Raw genomic sequence first — 15780 nt, forward strand, 5'->3', positions numbered from 1 at the left:
ATATTTAGATCTCAGGAGTGAGATTTGGACTAGAGATGAAAGGTTGAGAGGAATAAGCATATAGATGATAGATGAAGCCACTGGAGTAGATGAAATCACTCAAGCACAAAGTCAGAAGAAAGGAGGGTGTATTGGTTTGTTTCCGCACCAACAACCAATTCTCCAACTCTTCAGACACCAACTGGGTATCCAATGATTCACTTCAATTCTGACACTAAATACCCAGAGTTAGCATCAGACCCCACAGCTTATGGCTCAGTCTGCCCCCACTTCAGACACTAATCAGAGTCCCAGGCCTCCCCTACTTCTGACCAACTTGCTATAAATTGGTCGTTCCCCTTGAAGCCCTCCTTAGGTTTGATAATTTACTACAATGGCTCACAGAACTCAGGAAAGCACTTTACTTACTATTACCAGTTTATTGTAAAGAATGTTATAAAGGATACAAATGGACAGCCAGATGAAGAGGTAAATAGGTTGAGGTCCAGAAGGGACCCTAGTACAGGAGTTTCTGTCCCCAGGGAGTTGGGGTGTGCCACCCTCCTGGCACATGGATGTGTGCACCAACCTGGAAACTCTCCAAACCCCTTAGTTGAGGGACTTTTATGCCATTAAATAGGCATAATTGATTAAATCATTGGCCACTGGTGATTAACTCAATCTCCAGTTCCTCTCCCCTCCTGGGAGGTCAGACAGAGGTGGGGGGAGGCTGAAAGTTCCAACCCTCTAATCATGTGTTGGCCTTTCTGGCAACAAATCCCTATTTTGAAGCTGTCTAGGGCCGCCCCCCCCCCACCCCCGCCACCAGTCATCATATTAGCATGCAAAAAGACACTCATCCCTCTGTAGAAGTTCTTGTGCCAGGAACCAGGGACAAAAACCAAGTAAATATTTGTTATACCACAATATGACAACCATGTTCATGGATTGGAAAACACAGTATCCTTAAGGCATCAGCCCTCCCCAAATTGACCAACAGATTCAATGTAATCACAATCAAAATCCTACCAGGCTTATATTTTGCAGAAATTGACAATCTAATTTCAAAATGTATATGCAAATGAAAAAAATTCTAGAATAGCCAAGACAATTTTGAAGAAAAAAAAGCAAAACAAAGTTGGAGGACTTCACTACTGAATTTCAAAACTTACCATAAAGCAACAGAAACACATCTCACCTGCTGATCTGCCTTACATACACCCGTTCACCACCCACCAAGGGGTCTTTTATGCAGTGAAAGGACAGCATATAGATATCCTAAGTTAAGTCAAAGCCTTCCCAAGGATACAAATTGACTATACACCTCAGTGTTATCATTTGGTCACGCTGTTCACAGTACAGACACAGCCAAAGCAATAAGAAAGTTCTTGATCTCAGAAGAAAATTATTGGCCTGCTGTAGATTGATTTTTGATTCTGTTTACCTCAATCCAATATTTCCCAAAGTGTATTACTTGATAATCCTGTTTTATGGGAAAGAAGGAAGGAAGGGAGGGAGGATGGAAGGAAGGTAATTCTTAACCAAATAAATTTGGGGGTTGCTGATTTCAACAAACTTTGATTTTATTTGTCGCAGGACTTCCCAGAACCTTTAATATGCTAATGTGTATTATAAGTCTGTAAGATGGAAGACAGTAGAATTTTGTATTTGAAACCCTTTTTAAAATTAACTAGTGTTAAGTGGAACAGCATACTTTGAGAAATGCTATCTCAGGCCAATGGGAAAAAGCTGCAAATATAAATTTATTATTTTTCTCTGACTCAAGAGTGAAGAGCTAAACTTCAAGCTTATTAAGTGAACCCTTATATTTTAAGTGATATGAAGCATCTACTTTTGAACAAAATAACATAGGATTAGGAGGTAGAAAAAGTGCTCTCTTCTAAATAGCTGTGTGACCTTGGGTAAATATTACTTTGATCCTTTCTAATCCAATTTCTTCCCTACAGCTGTAAAAGCAGAAATCCCCTGGTCACAGAGTTCTTTGCTGTGGCCAAATATAAATGTATTTGAATAACACAGAATTAAAGAGGATACAAATGTTAGGATGGAAAACCCCAGACTGTCCAGTTAGAAGTTCCCTCCCATTGTTCCTGTTTCTGCTCTTTGAGTACTGACCACAGTTTGATGTTAGGCTTGGTTCTAGTGTCCCCACAGGCAGAGTGATGTCAAAGGTGCACACTGCTGGGCAAAGCCATCAGGGATGCCAATGAATAAGGCTCCACTTTATAGACTGTCCCACTTGTGGCTGTGTTCACTTAAATGTCCCCTCCCTAACCCGGCCTGTGGGAACAGGCATGGGGGTTAAGAGGCAGGGAGGGATCTTTAAAGCACACAAAGTTATGACAATCCAGAATAATCCAGATAGTTAACCCTAAGGGGAGAATCTGAAAAAAGGCTTAAGAGTTGGTGAGAATATACATGCTCCAAAATATTTTTCACCATATTTTTTTTTCATTTTATCTTGTTACAGTGAATTCCTCTAGAGATTGATTTAATGTAAGCTGATTTTAGAAAATTGGAAATATTTCTAGGAAGGTTACAGAACTATTAAACATTCATCTGGAACGTGAATTTGCTCAATCAGGCCACTTTCCTCTTAATACCTGAAATGACTCGCACTCAGGGGATAGGATTGTGCTTGGCAGTGTGAGGAGTAAGAGGCCCCTGGGTGAGGGAGGGTTGCTGTAGCTGGGGGAATGTCTGGCGGGGAACAGATGCAGAGGAGGCATTCATACAGTGACAGAGAAGTGCAAAAGTGGAAGTGTGAAAAAGGAAGATGTTAATGATAACTTATCCAATTCCAAATGACTCCTAAGGCCTATCTTTCTTTCATTTCTTCTTCTTTCCTCCTTCATTGTATGCTCTCCTGCTCAAAGAAACCAGGAAAGCTGGGACTAGGGTTAAGCTACATCATGGGTGAACTTGGTTTTTATAAGCTAATCTGACAAGCTAAAAACCACCTATCTTTGTGAGGCCAAACGTGTTCCAAATTCCAAAGGACCTCCTTACAAGAGAAATTGTTTGGGATATAATCTGTTCATGAGTTGGAAGTTTCCAATAATATCTAGTCAATAAATATTTACTGGGTACCCACTATGGGCAGGCATGGCTAGGTACTGAAGTCACAGTAGAGAATGACAGACATCATCTCTGTTCTCACAAAGCTTAATGATCATGTTTATATTTCAAAGGTCACTCATGTGCAGAAAGTGGGTTGGAGGAAAACAAGATTGGAGCCAGAAGACTAGCTTGGAAGCAGTTTCAGAAATGCAAGGAAGGAGGTGGTTCTTAATCTTCATTGAACTTTTCTGAGTGGAAGAACATTAGCAAGACTGTAGTATTTTGTATTTTCAGCAGAACTTGTATTTTGATTCGTGGAATAATAGGCACTCTTTGCCTCTCTGTAGATTTATAATTAATAATTAGTTTCATTTTAATATTCTACGCCAACATCTGTTAGTCTTTGGCTGAGGAATGGCCACAGAGAGCCCTCAGACAGAACATTCAGGTGCTGGCAGTTGAAAGTTCTGTCCTGCACTGAAGTGATAAGAGTAACATGGTATGGTTAGGGCACACATATCTGCTGTCCCCTGTTGGGGTGGACAGTGACTTCCAGATCCCCCTACAAGTTCTGGAAAGATCATGGAACAAAGAACATTATCTTAGCCCCATCCACTTAGATACCTCTCGCAGCCATTTCTAACCAACTATATGGGTGTATACCACATGCTCTGGTGACCCACATTTTGAGAAACACAGCTCCAGTCCTTTGCATAGCATCTAGGAATAATAAACATTGGTTGAAATGGTGGACATACAGTTTGTTTATGGAACAAGTTTGTGTGCATGTTCTCTATCATGTCTGTCTTCATTTCACAGTTTTAATTTTTTCTCCCATTAGCACTTGTCCTTCAGTGCTTAAGAAGTCTGGCTTCTCAGACTCACAGATATAGTGAACAAATTAGTGGTTACCAGTGTGCAGAGGGAAGAGGGGAGGAGTAATACAGGGATAGGGGAGTAAGAGGTAAGAACTATTAGGTATAAAATAAGCTACAAGGATATACTATACAACACGGGGAATACAGAATATTTGATAATAACTATAAATGGAGTGTAACCTTTAAAATTCTGAATCACTATATTGTACACCGGTAACTTATATAGTATTGTACAGCAACTATACTTCAATTGAAAAAAGAAGTCTGGCTTCTTTTGGTGCATTATCATTTAGCCATCCTTCCTCTAGGTTCTAACACCTCAGTGTATCAAAGATACTTTGATTCAATTTAGAAAATATTCCTGAGCACCTACCATGTGTCAAACTCTGCCTTGAGTGCTGTGGGGGCCACAGAGATGACTAGGAAGAACACTGGCCTTTCCTTCATAGAGTACTTCTTTTGACTTTTTCTGACTCCATTGAAATTTTCTTTAATCCTCTATTATTAACTCCCTAGTTCTACCCTCTCTAGCTCCCCACTGCCTCTGAAAGATAAACTTCCAAGCTATGATAGACTGTTACATTAATGATCCCCAAAGAATCACACCATTCCCCAGGATAGCTCCCTCCCACATTGAAACTGAGCTTGGCCATGTGACTTGGTTTTGGCCAGTGGACATTATCAAACACGATGCAAACACAGGCTTGATAAGCATTGCAGCTTTGTCTCTTGGAATACTGCCACTGCCATGTGGGGAAGCCTGGTCCAGGCTCCTTGAGGATGAAAGCTCCTGGAGAGAGAAGCCCAGCTGAGCCCAGCATCGAGTGGTCCTCCCAGCTAAATGCAGCCACAGGAGAGCCCAGGTAAGACCAACAGAGGAATCTCCCAGCCTTGCCACAGAATCATAAAAAAATAATTATTGTTTAAGCCAAAATTTTGGTTGTTTTGTTATGCAGCAGTTGATAACTGAAACATATGCCTTATTTTCAAGGCCTTTCTCTGACTCTGTCATGGAATAATTCCATTTCATTCCTGAAGGTCTCCCTGCTATGTTAAAGTCTATTCTGCAAGAAGGAAGAACCTGGGCTCTGGCATCAAGGGCTTCTTGGCTACAGGGCTTTGGACGATTTACTTAACCTTTCTAACCATCAGTTTTCTGCATTAGAGCAGTGTTTCTCAAAATGTGGTCCACTTGCATCAGAAATACCAGGCACGTTTATTTAAAAAAAAATAGTCTTAAGCAGCTATTTTTATAATAGTCCAAACTGGAAACAATGTCAACATACATCAACTGGTGAACGCCTATGATATATTCATACAATGGAATACTTCTAAGCACTAAAATGGACAGAACTACTGTTACATTAACATGGTTGAATCTCTCAGATATTATTTTGAGCAAAAGAAGCCAGACACAGAAGAATACATGTTGCATGGTTCTATCTATTTTAAGTCTCAGAACAGGCAATATTGATTTGTGATTATCAGACAAAACAAATTGATGAAATTAGAGTAGTGATCACCTCTGAGTGGGAGGTGGAAAGGACTGACTGAAAAGAGGCATAAGGGAACAGGCTGGCACGATGGAAATGTTCTGTATCTTGATTTGGGCGTAGGATACATGAATGCATGCATCTGTCAAAACATCAAACAGTACACCCAAAACCTGTGCATTTATTTGAAAATTATACCTCAATTTAAAAAAGAGATGGCAGAAATCATGCAGATTTGGCCTGCCTTCCAGGCTGGATACTTAAATTGGCTTTCTCAAACTCTATCTCCTATATGGAGAAGTTGGAAAGCGGAGAACATATTTCCTTGGTATCCTCAGAGCTAGGCTTTTGGGTGTGAATTGGTTCTGCCACTTAGGTGTATTCATGAGAGATTTGGAAAGTGGAAAGAAAGCGATTCCACTTTGCCATCTTTCCATGGAGCTTCAGGTCAATAAATGGGCTCTGACAAGTGGGAGTGCTGGCAGGGGCCAGACTCCACACTCCACTGTGGGTGGGTGGCAGTGACAACAGTGACAGCCTAACAGACAACAGGGGCAGACTGACAGGTCAGCAGACATCTGCATCTCAGCTGCAGTGGAATGACCTTGAGACCAAAATCCAAGTGGCTTCCTCTCCTTCAGCCCTTTCAATGATTTTGTAAGCACCTCATTCCTTGTTCTAAATCTCCTTCTGCTGGATATATCACTGGACAAGATGTAAGAATCCATGAAAGCCTAGGTGTGTGGTGCAAATACACAGTCCTCTTGAAAAATGTCAACCAAACTCATTCTTTCCTGCCTAAATTGCCATGGCTTGTGTTATTGCCATCAGGTGAAGCCAAACATGCTGCCTTAGCCACAGCTCTCTGAACTAGAGACTGGTAAAGGAGCCAAAGGGCACCAGACTTGGGCTGGGCAGAAGGGAGGCCAAATGCCCTAAAGCAGTTTGGTTGGATCTCAGCCAACCCTGCCCAATAGCCTTTGCACGTGGTCTCTCACATCAGCTCTTAGCCTGCTACAGTCCCTTCTCCATGGGGACTTTGAAATCTTTTAAGTTTGCAAATCAGATCATATCACTTCCCTCCAATGGCTTCTCCTTGTATTTGGGATTAAATTGTAGGCCTTTGAAAAGCTTAGCCAACAAGGCCCCTGTGATCTAGTGTGCACCTGGTTTTCTGGCCTAAGCTCATACTACTCTTCCCCTCACACCCATGCCTCAGATTAAGGTGGGTTCCCTACTATATTTCCCCTTGTACTTTTTCCTTGGAACCACTTTCACAATTGTAATTGCATAATTTATAATTACTTAATACTCCTCTCCCACACTAGATGTAAGCTCAATGAGAGCAACATTTGTGTATCTCGTTCATTATTGTATCTCTGGTACCTAGCTCAGTGCCTGGCACATAGCAGGTGCTCAATGAATTTTTATAAATGAAGAAATGAACTAATACATGCTCATACCCTCATTGGAAAAGCATCAGCCAGGGCAATCTTAGGTCTTTGTGGAGGTGCATTCAGCTCAGAACCAATTTGCCTATTTAAATCTGCAGGTTGACAATGCTCAAGATAAAAAAATAAGATCCTGGCAGTTGTGATGGGCAGATGGCACAGTCCAGAGGTCCTGGGGCCACTGGGCTGAGAGATTAGATTCAGGTGCAGTTTTTGTCTTAGCCTCAGCGTTAAGACCAGAAACTAGTCCTATTGGTTCTCAGCTTCCTTGTCCACCCTTGCAGGTACCCTGTCTGGTAGTTGTCACCCACATCTCAGGAGGCTGCTGCTAAGAGGACTACGTGAGACATTAGGCACCAAAGGGTTTGAAAAAAATTAACCAGTTTCTGGTGGCATGCTTTATGGCCATAAGTACCCACTTAAAAAGAACAGATTCAGAAAAATCAAATAAACTGTACTCTTTGTGTGATTGTACCTTTTAAAGGATTTTAATTTACAAGGAAATAGAAGCACCCACAGTTTCCACCCAAAGCAAAGTCAGCGATTATCACAGCTTAGAGGGTCCCAGAAAATTCCCTTAGCTCTTCTGAAGCTCCTCAGAAGCAAACTTTCCTCCTAGAGAAAAGGTAGAGGTAGAGGCTCCCTTTTTCTTGTTTTTCTCTTCTCATTCTTTATGGTTTTCCTGAAAAATATTCATCACACGCCTACCATTGAAGCATTGTGCTGAACACAGGATATTACATAGTCTTGGTTCCTGTAGCACCTGTAACTCAAGGGCAGGTACCCACTAAAAAAATTACACAAATCTTCCTAACAAATAATTCAATGACAAAAGAAGGACTGAACAGAAGTACTACAAAAACATAAAACAGGGTAGGAACTGACCGGGTTTGAGAGGTCAAGAGAATATCCGTCTGCAACTTATGGTTGAGCAGAGTTTTGAAAGATGGGTAGGAATCAAGTAAGCCAAGGGTCGGATGTGAGAGGTGCAGGCAGAGGGAACAGCAAGAGCAAGGACTCTGAAGAAGCAAGGCAAGTTTCCTGTTTGCCAGTGTTTTGTGTGCATCTTCGGTTTTATTTGTTGTTCTCACTTTTCCCTATGGACTAGAATGATGGGACTTATTAAGCCTAAACATGATGTTGTAGAAAAACTTGGAATGGAAGTTCTGGGACCTGCGCACTAGTCATGATCTAGCCAAGTCATTATCTGGCTTCTGTGTGTATGTATGACATCTTGAGTCTTTAACCTTTTGGGGCTTCCATTTCTTCATCTGCAAAATGAGTCTTAGAATAAATGATCTTTAGGATGATTCTAGGGGCCTCGTATACTCTTCGAAAATTAACTGACATATGTTGGGAATTTACTGGACCTTTTTCCTCTGTGTATACCATTTTTCTAGGGTATGATCTCCCCCCCCTAACCCCAGAGCATAATTGATTGGTTTGAGGGTGGGAATTGACTCAAGCTGGGCCAATCAGATTTTATTCCTTGGGAATTTTAAACTAGGCTAGCTCCTGGAATGAAGGAGATAAAAACTGGGAGGTTGTAGGGAAACCACTTTCTTCCCACTGGGTAGACTAAGCAAAGAAAGGAGGACTTCAGAGAGAGAAAAGTGAAATATATTGGCAGAATGAAGCTGCCTGGGCCCTGGCCCTAAGGCCAGCTGTATGCCTGCCCTTACATTCCACAAGACACCTCTATATCCTTTTAATAAATTCCCTTTTTCCTTTAAGCTATCTTGAATTATATAGTGGATTGTAGCAGGTATTGTGTTTGTCTAACAATGTGTTTCCCCACCGCCCTCTTTGGATTTCCCTGGGGAATTCCTCCCCCAATTTTCATGAGGTTCCAGTAGGATAAACCATCATGGATATTCCCCTCAAGGGCGAGCACATGATCTAGGGTGGCCAATCAAAGCACCCTGTCTGCCTGACCACAATGATTGGTTGGTGTATGGGCACATGACCCAAGGAAGGCCAATTAATGTCTTCCCCAGGATTGATACAGGGAGTTGGAAAGAGAAATTCCTTCTGCTGAGGTGGCTAAACTGAGATGATGTGCATTTGGGACTCAGCCACCATTTTACCTTCTTTGTGAAGAGGCCCTGTCTGCAGAATGACACCCAGCAAAGACAAGCCAAACCCAAGAGATGAAGGGAGAGAGAGAGAGAGAGAGAGACCTCTGAAACACTGCACCTTAGATTCTATCCTGACTAAAGCCAGATCCATTCCTAGATTTTCTGGTTATGTAAGTCAGTTTACTTATTTCTTTGTTTAAGCCAACTAGAATCGGGTTTCCATCACTTGCAATCCAAACAGCCCTGACCCATATAAATTCATCTCTATTAACTTGCCTCCAAAATCCTAACTAAAGGAGCAATATAAGCAAATACAAGGTTTTATGAAGTCTTGGACTTTAGAGAACTGTCCCTATAGAATTAAAAAGACCATTATTTTGACAGGGGCTCCCAACCCCACAACTCCTTCCAGTGCACTCGCTGCAGATCCATCAGCCTTTGGTTTCTGTTACGGGTTGAACTGTGTTCTCCCCAACAACCCCCCCCAAAAAAAGATATGTTGAAGTCCTACTCCAGTACCTCAGAATGTGACCTTATCTGGCATTACAGTCACTGAAGATGTAATCGGTTAAGATGTGGTCACACTGCAGTAGGGTGGGCCCCGAATCCATTATGACTGGTGTCCTTATTAGAAGATGGCCATTGGCTTCCCTGGTGGCGCAGTGGTTGAGAGTCTGCCTGTCAGTGCAGGGGACACTGGTTCGAGCCCTGGTCTGGGAAGATCCCACATGCCACGGAGCCAACTAGGCCCGTGAGCCACAATTACTGAGCCTGCACGTCTGGAGCCTGTGCTCCACATCAAGAGAGGCCGCGATAATGAGAAGCCCGCGCACCGCGATGAAGAGTGGCCCCCACTTGCCGCAACTAGAGAAAGCCCTCGCACAGAAACGAAGACCCAACACAGCCAAAAATAAATAAATAAATAATAAAAATAATAATAATAATAAAAAAGAAGATGGCCATGTGAAGACAGAAACCCAGAGAGAACATCATGTGAAGATGGAGGATTGGAGTGATGCATCTACAAGCTGAGGAATGCCTAGGGCCACCAGAGCTAGGAGAGAGGCGTGGAATGGATTCTCCCCTCAGAGCTCTCAGAAGGAACCAAATCTGCCAATAAGATTGGTTATTGGTTTGCAATAAGTTTCTGTTATTTTAAGCCACCTAATTTGTGCTACTTTGTTGCAGCAGCCCTAGGAAACTAAGCCAGTCCCCAAACCATGACGCACTGTTTGGTTGATGGTTGCAGGTACAGAAGGTGCTGCACTCGCTGCCTCCCATCAAGGTTGTAATTTTATTTAGGTCTGAACAACTGTCCTTAGACCACTTTCCTATTCCACTACTCCCCTCTCAGTTTCCTTTTGCTCTAGGGAAACTGAAAGGCTAGATGAAAATTCTGATAGGGTGGCCTAGGTTCATCTCCAGTGGAATTGGGTTCAGAGCCCAGTTTGGAGGGACGCAAGCATCTGAGGAAGAGGGCGTTCATTGACTGGTTGCAAGGTGGGAACACAGAGACGATGAGAACCACGTGCCTTGGCAGAGCCAGCAGAGAGCCAGGCACCCACAACAGCTGGTATCCAAGGCCCCATTCCCAGACTTTATCTGGGCAGTGTGTCTGGTAACCATCCTGGAGAACATGGGGCTTGTCCTTCTCTATTCCCAACAGCCAGCCCCACACTCCAACACTACCTCCCAGGGCACAAGAAAGGGAAAGGAGTGGAAGGCTAGACAAGAAGTGAAGCAAGTACGAAACCTGGCATCTCTGTCTCTAGGAGAGACAAACAGAGAGAGGACTCAGCTTGAATGCCTGTTCTCTACAGCAAACTAACGGAAGATGGAGATGAAAGGCACCATGCTGAGAGCCACATGGCTCCACTGGAGGTGGAGTCTCAGAGAGCTGGAGAGAGATTCAGAAAACGAACTGGTATCTGTTACTCAAAATACTTCTCCTCTAGAGGTTTTCTTCTGAAAAGACAATAATCTCCTCCCTCATTTGCTAAGTCCTCACTCTACAAGTTGAGAGGACCCCCTGACCTGGACACTATGGGCCCTTCCAGCTAATTGTGGGAGCAGCTGTTGAGTGCATTTTCAAGCCTCATCAAAGGGTGGGAGCATGGAGGGGAGAGGGTGGGAAGCCACTTTCCTACTGAAAGAGAATAACCTAAAGAACAACAAGGAGCAAGTTGTGGCTTTAGAAAAAAAAAAATCTCCTCCTAGGAGATGTCAGATACTTGAGTCCAGCAACAGCTCCATTAAATTGTCATCTATTGATTTAGTATTCAAGTGAGGTCAGCTCTAAGGAGTAGATAAAGCTGTTCTTGTCCTTTAGTCCAGATGGGTTTTGGTGACTGAGATCCCACAGGCAATAAGTGAGTACAGGTCAGGCTTCTCTGCACGATGCAGAGAGTGTCTCTCCCAGGCATTGTCAGTGACCAGCAGCCTCTTCTCTCTTTCCCTCACCCCACCCCAGACCTATCCATGCCTCAGGGGCCCTGTCCAGCCCACACTCTTCTCTTCACTCACCTGTGAGCCCAACCTGAGCCCTCAGCTTTTAGAAATCTCTGGGTGTAGGGAGGAGAGCGCTATGGGAGAGGATCACACCACACCAAGTTCTTCACCAGCCTGAAAAAGGCTGGTGTCTCCAAGGCCACCAAAGATGGTTCTTCAATGGAGATTGTCTTGGAGAGCAGAAATAAAATCCTGGTCTGGGATTTTTTTTTTTTTTTTGCTTTGCTTTCAGTTTTGGATATACCACTTAAAAGTGTGTCAAAAGTGTGTCAAATCTTAAAGGTGGAATTATCCTTAAAGACAACCCACTCCCACACCATGCCATGCACCAGTGTAGGCCCACTGAAAATTTAATCAAAAGACCCCAAGGGGCACAGTAGCGGTTTGACCGGCTGCTCTGTCCCCAGCTTGCTTTCAAACTCCTGTGCCCCACCTCCACCCATCTGGGCATCTCCTTCTAGTGCCCACCCCATGAAAGTTTAGAGTTTCACTTTACTCCAGGTACATCTTTTTTGTGTTTTGCTAAAGGGTTTGCTTACAGTTGATAAGAAGAAACAGGAAAGAAAAAAAATGACTCCGTTTTATCCCCCTTTGCCATCTCTTTCTTTCCTGTAGACTCTATAAGAAAAAACTCAGTGGTCCAGAATTACCAGCATCCTTAGATGTACAAGTGATTCAAAAGGATACATCCATGGCCACTGCCAGTCTGGTCTCTGCAGGTTTCACTTGGTACAAGAGAAGGATGAGGTAAAGGTGGGGATAGAACCAGGCCGTTTTTGAGAAGCAATCAGCAGAGGGAAAGAAGAGCAAGAAGGAAAGTCCCAAATATAGCTGGAGCCACCAGACACTCTCACGCAATGGTGTGAAGGGCGCCCCTGCTTATGTAAATGAACAGGATCTTCCCAAAGTAATCATCTGTGAAGGTGAGATCCTTATTTCAACAGAGAAGCCCTGTGTTATAAATATTTAGGAAACCTTCTGTTGCCTATAGGATTTATACTTTATTATGCTAGATGTCCGATGTCCTCAGCAATGGCAAATCTTTATCATTTCAGGACACGTATGAGGACAGGAACAAGTCTAAAGTCATTGGGAGTAAAGCCTTACCAAGAAGCTGGGCAATTCCCTTTTAGGTCAAAATCTGGGTGTGGCTGGCTTAGCAATTATCTTGCTCTTATACCTTGTAAATTGCCCAGAAGGGAGGAGGCCAGGCTGGTGGGGCAATGATCCATGCCCACCAGCCAAGAGGGTCTTGACAGTGTTAGGTCCAGTGGACCAAGTACATTTCCTAGCAGGGTCAGTGCCACGGAAAGTCCTTATCCTTTGAAGACCTTCACTTTTCTGGATCTGTGACAGACTCATGTTTGGGTCCTGAGTCTTCTCTCCAACCCCCAGGTCCCACCCAGTTCCCATCAGCGGTACTTTGCCAGTTTTCCTCAAACCTTGTGTTCAGGGCCAAAAGGGATTCCCCCAGATGTCCTACTATGGCTTGATGCCTCCTCCTAAATCACTTTGACAACAGAGAAGAGATAAAGCAAAAAGTGAAAGTTCCCTCCCCAATCTTACAAGCCTAGGCTACTCCTAGTAACACCTAGTATGTTTCCTCCCACATGGTTTCTGTTGGGGGACTCTTAAACGTGTTCTTTTAACTAAATCAATGCACATATTTTGAATGATAGAAAGAGTCCACTGCAGTGAGCACACTGACCCACCCACTGCAGAGCCTTAAGTAGGCTGTGATTACCTCAGGCCAGGATGGCTTAATTTCTAAGTCTGTGTATCTCTTCAAACAGCTACAACCCACACCAACCTCAGGTCCTAGCAGAACCCAGGTGGGCTGTGGGACAAAGGAGGCTATTCTGCTGGGCTGCCCAAGTGGCAGAGCCAGTGGTGCTTGCTAGTTCCAGCAGGCAATGGTCTAGGGCCAGGATCTGATCTAAACTCTGTCCTGTCCTGGCCGAGTCCCTCTGCTCTCCAACTTCCTCACCTGGTAAAGACATTGGTGGAATAAGAGGAAGCCAGTTGGTAAGACGCCCAGGGAACTAATCTATAATGTAATGGAATAGAGAAAATTGTATTGATCAGCACTCTGCTTAGAGAGCATCCTGAATGTTGTTTAAAGGAATATACCGAAAAGCTGCCGGGTGTTAAAGGGGACAGAAGAACATTTCTATAGTACATATTTGCCTTGGCCTGCCCAGTATCCATCTTCTTGTCTTTTGGCACCAGAAGTAATATTTTCCTTGGGGAATCACCTCCCCCACTCTCAGTGCAAATGGTTTGGGAGTTTGATTCCCACATGGCTTGACGCCATCTGGCTGTAGGAATTGGCATGTGACCCAGGCGTGGCCAATAAGAGCAGCAAATCCCCCTGGTTATATATAGTAAGTGATTTCTGGTTGGGCAAGTGACCCAAGTCAATTCCATGATGATCAACTCTTTGGGGACACTGCTGGGAACTGTTAGGGAGATTCTTTCTGTTGGGGCTGCTGAAAGGATAGGATGTAAGCCAAGAACTGACAGCCTCTTGCCACCGTCAGTGAGAAGACCTTGGTGGAGAATGAAATAAGGGAAAAAAGAACAGAGATATGGAGCAAAAGTGATGGGTTTTGATGACATCATTCAAGCCCATGGATCCAGCTATGCCCAAAGTGAGATACTTCCCTGAACTTTATCTTTAAATGATCAATACATTCCCATTTTTTCCTTAAACCTATTTGTTTTCAGTCCCTTATGCTAAAAAAAAAAAAAAAAAAAAAAATCCTGACTAATATAACTTCCAAGGGGAATGCTTGGGCTGCAAAGATGATAAAGCAGGGCTTTAGTTTTGCTGAGATGTAAAAAACTGGGATGCTACCTCTAGCATTCTGCTTTTCTACCCTTTTTTCACAGGAGTTATTTCTGTTATCTCTTCAACTCTAAATCTGGACAAATATTTAAGAATACCCATTTGAAAGGGCATAGAGGTATGACCTGCTAGAGACACATGTATGTCATGGTTTGGAGCTAATGGAACCAAAAGCTTTGTGTTCATGTTCCAGTTTCTCCACTAACCATGTGAACTTGATTAATAAGTCTCATAGCGTCTTTAAGCCTAAATATATGTGCCTGTGAGGATGAAATGAGATAACGTTCGTGGAAGTGTTTTGAAATCCATAAAGGAGTGACAATTGTGAGTCAAGGAAGTCTGAACACTTGCCACCTTGGAAGGCTGCTACTTTGTGGAAGAAAACATTCTGAAAACATTCTGAAAGCAGCACTTTCTTTACCTCGAAGCAAGGAGGCTGAGCTTGGAAACATTTTAGTATCAGCAGATTGTGCTGCCAAATGGAACTTCATCTCTTTGAATGATTATTGAGAATAGCTCAGTAACTGAACTGACCTCCAGTCTTCCCTCTGCCTCTCTCTCCTAACCTACCCCTCCCCCAGACACAAGCAGACAGCCAAGGTTTGTGCCAAGAAGTTCAAACATTCCAGAACATTCCAGAACAATCACATGACCAAGATAGGTAACCAACAGGAGACTACTACTGGGGAGAAAATAATTACATACAATATAACAGTCATTCCACCCTTTTCAAGAAAGTGTGAGGACCTCTTTTAAACATAAAATTTTCAGACAGACCTGTTTCTACAAGATAGAATTTGTTGATTGAGAAAGCACTTCATGGAGTAAGTATGAATTCAGTGTTGCTTTAACATGAATTTGTAAATTACTCATAATAGCAGTAGTTCTTAACATTTGGTAAAGGAGTCGCACAAGAATGTACAAGTGGTATTAGGAATTTGGTGTTCAGTCCCCTCAGTTCAGGGGCAAACAGATGAGACAAGTAGGACAGCCCCTGAGGGACTGACCCCTGCTGTTCTCCCAGCAGCCCTCCCTGTTGTACCAAGGCTGTTTTCTTGCTAGTGTTAATTAAGGCACTCCCCACTCACACTCTCCATCAGAGGCTTGATTGTTTTCCAACTCCCGTTCCGTACTCTTCTTCCTCTCAGGTGGGTGAACAGGAGTTCAAGTTTGCTTTGTTCTTTCCTAACCTGGCTCACGTTCAGGGCTCTGATTGAACCTTTGCTGCTATTTCACCTTCCGAACTCCCAAAAGACAAACCTCAGAACTGCAAATAGTACCCACTCAGGTTGTCAAGAGCTGCAAAAGCTTTTCCTTGACGTACAGCATCAACAGCTTTAAAAAGTACCCACTTAAGTTCTACATTTTAAAGACACTCAGAGTATCCACGCAGGCTCTTTCCTGGAAAGCCCATCAGCAGAGGAGCAGGGCCGGTAGGGGCTTGTTTTAAGTGCAATGTATCTT

The sequence above is a fragment of the Balaenoptera ricei genome, chromosome 6, assembly GCF_028023285.1.
Source record: "Balaenoptera ricei isolate mBalRic1 chromosome 6, mBalRic1.hap2, whole genome shotgun sequence".
In the NCBI taxonomy this organism is placed as follows: Eukaryota; Metazoa; Chordata; class Mammalia; order Artiodactyla; family Balaenopteridae; genus Balaenoptera; species Balaenoptera ricei.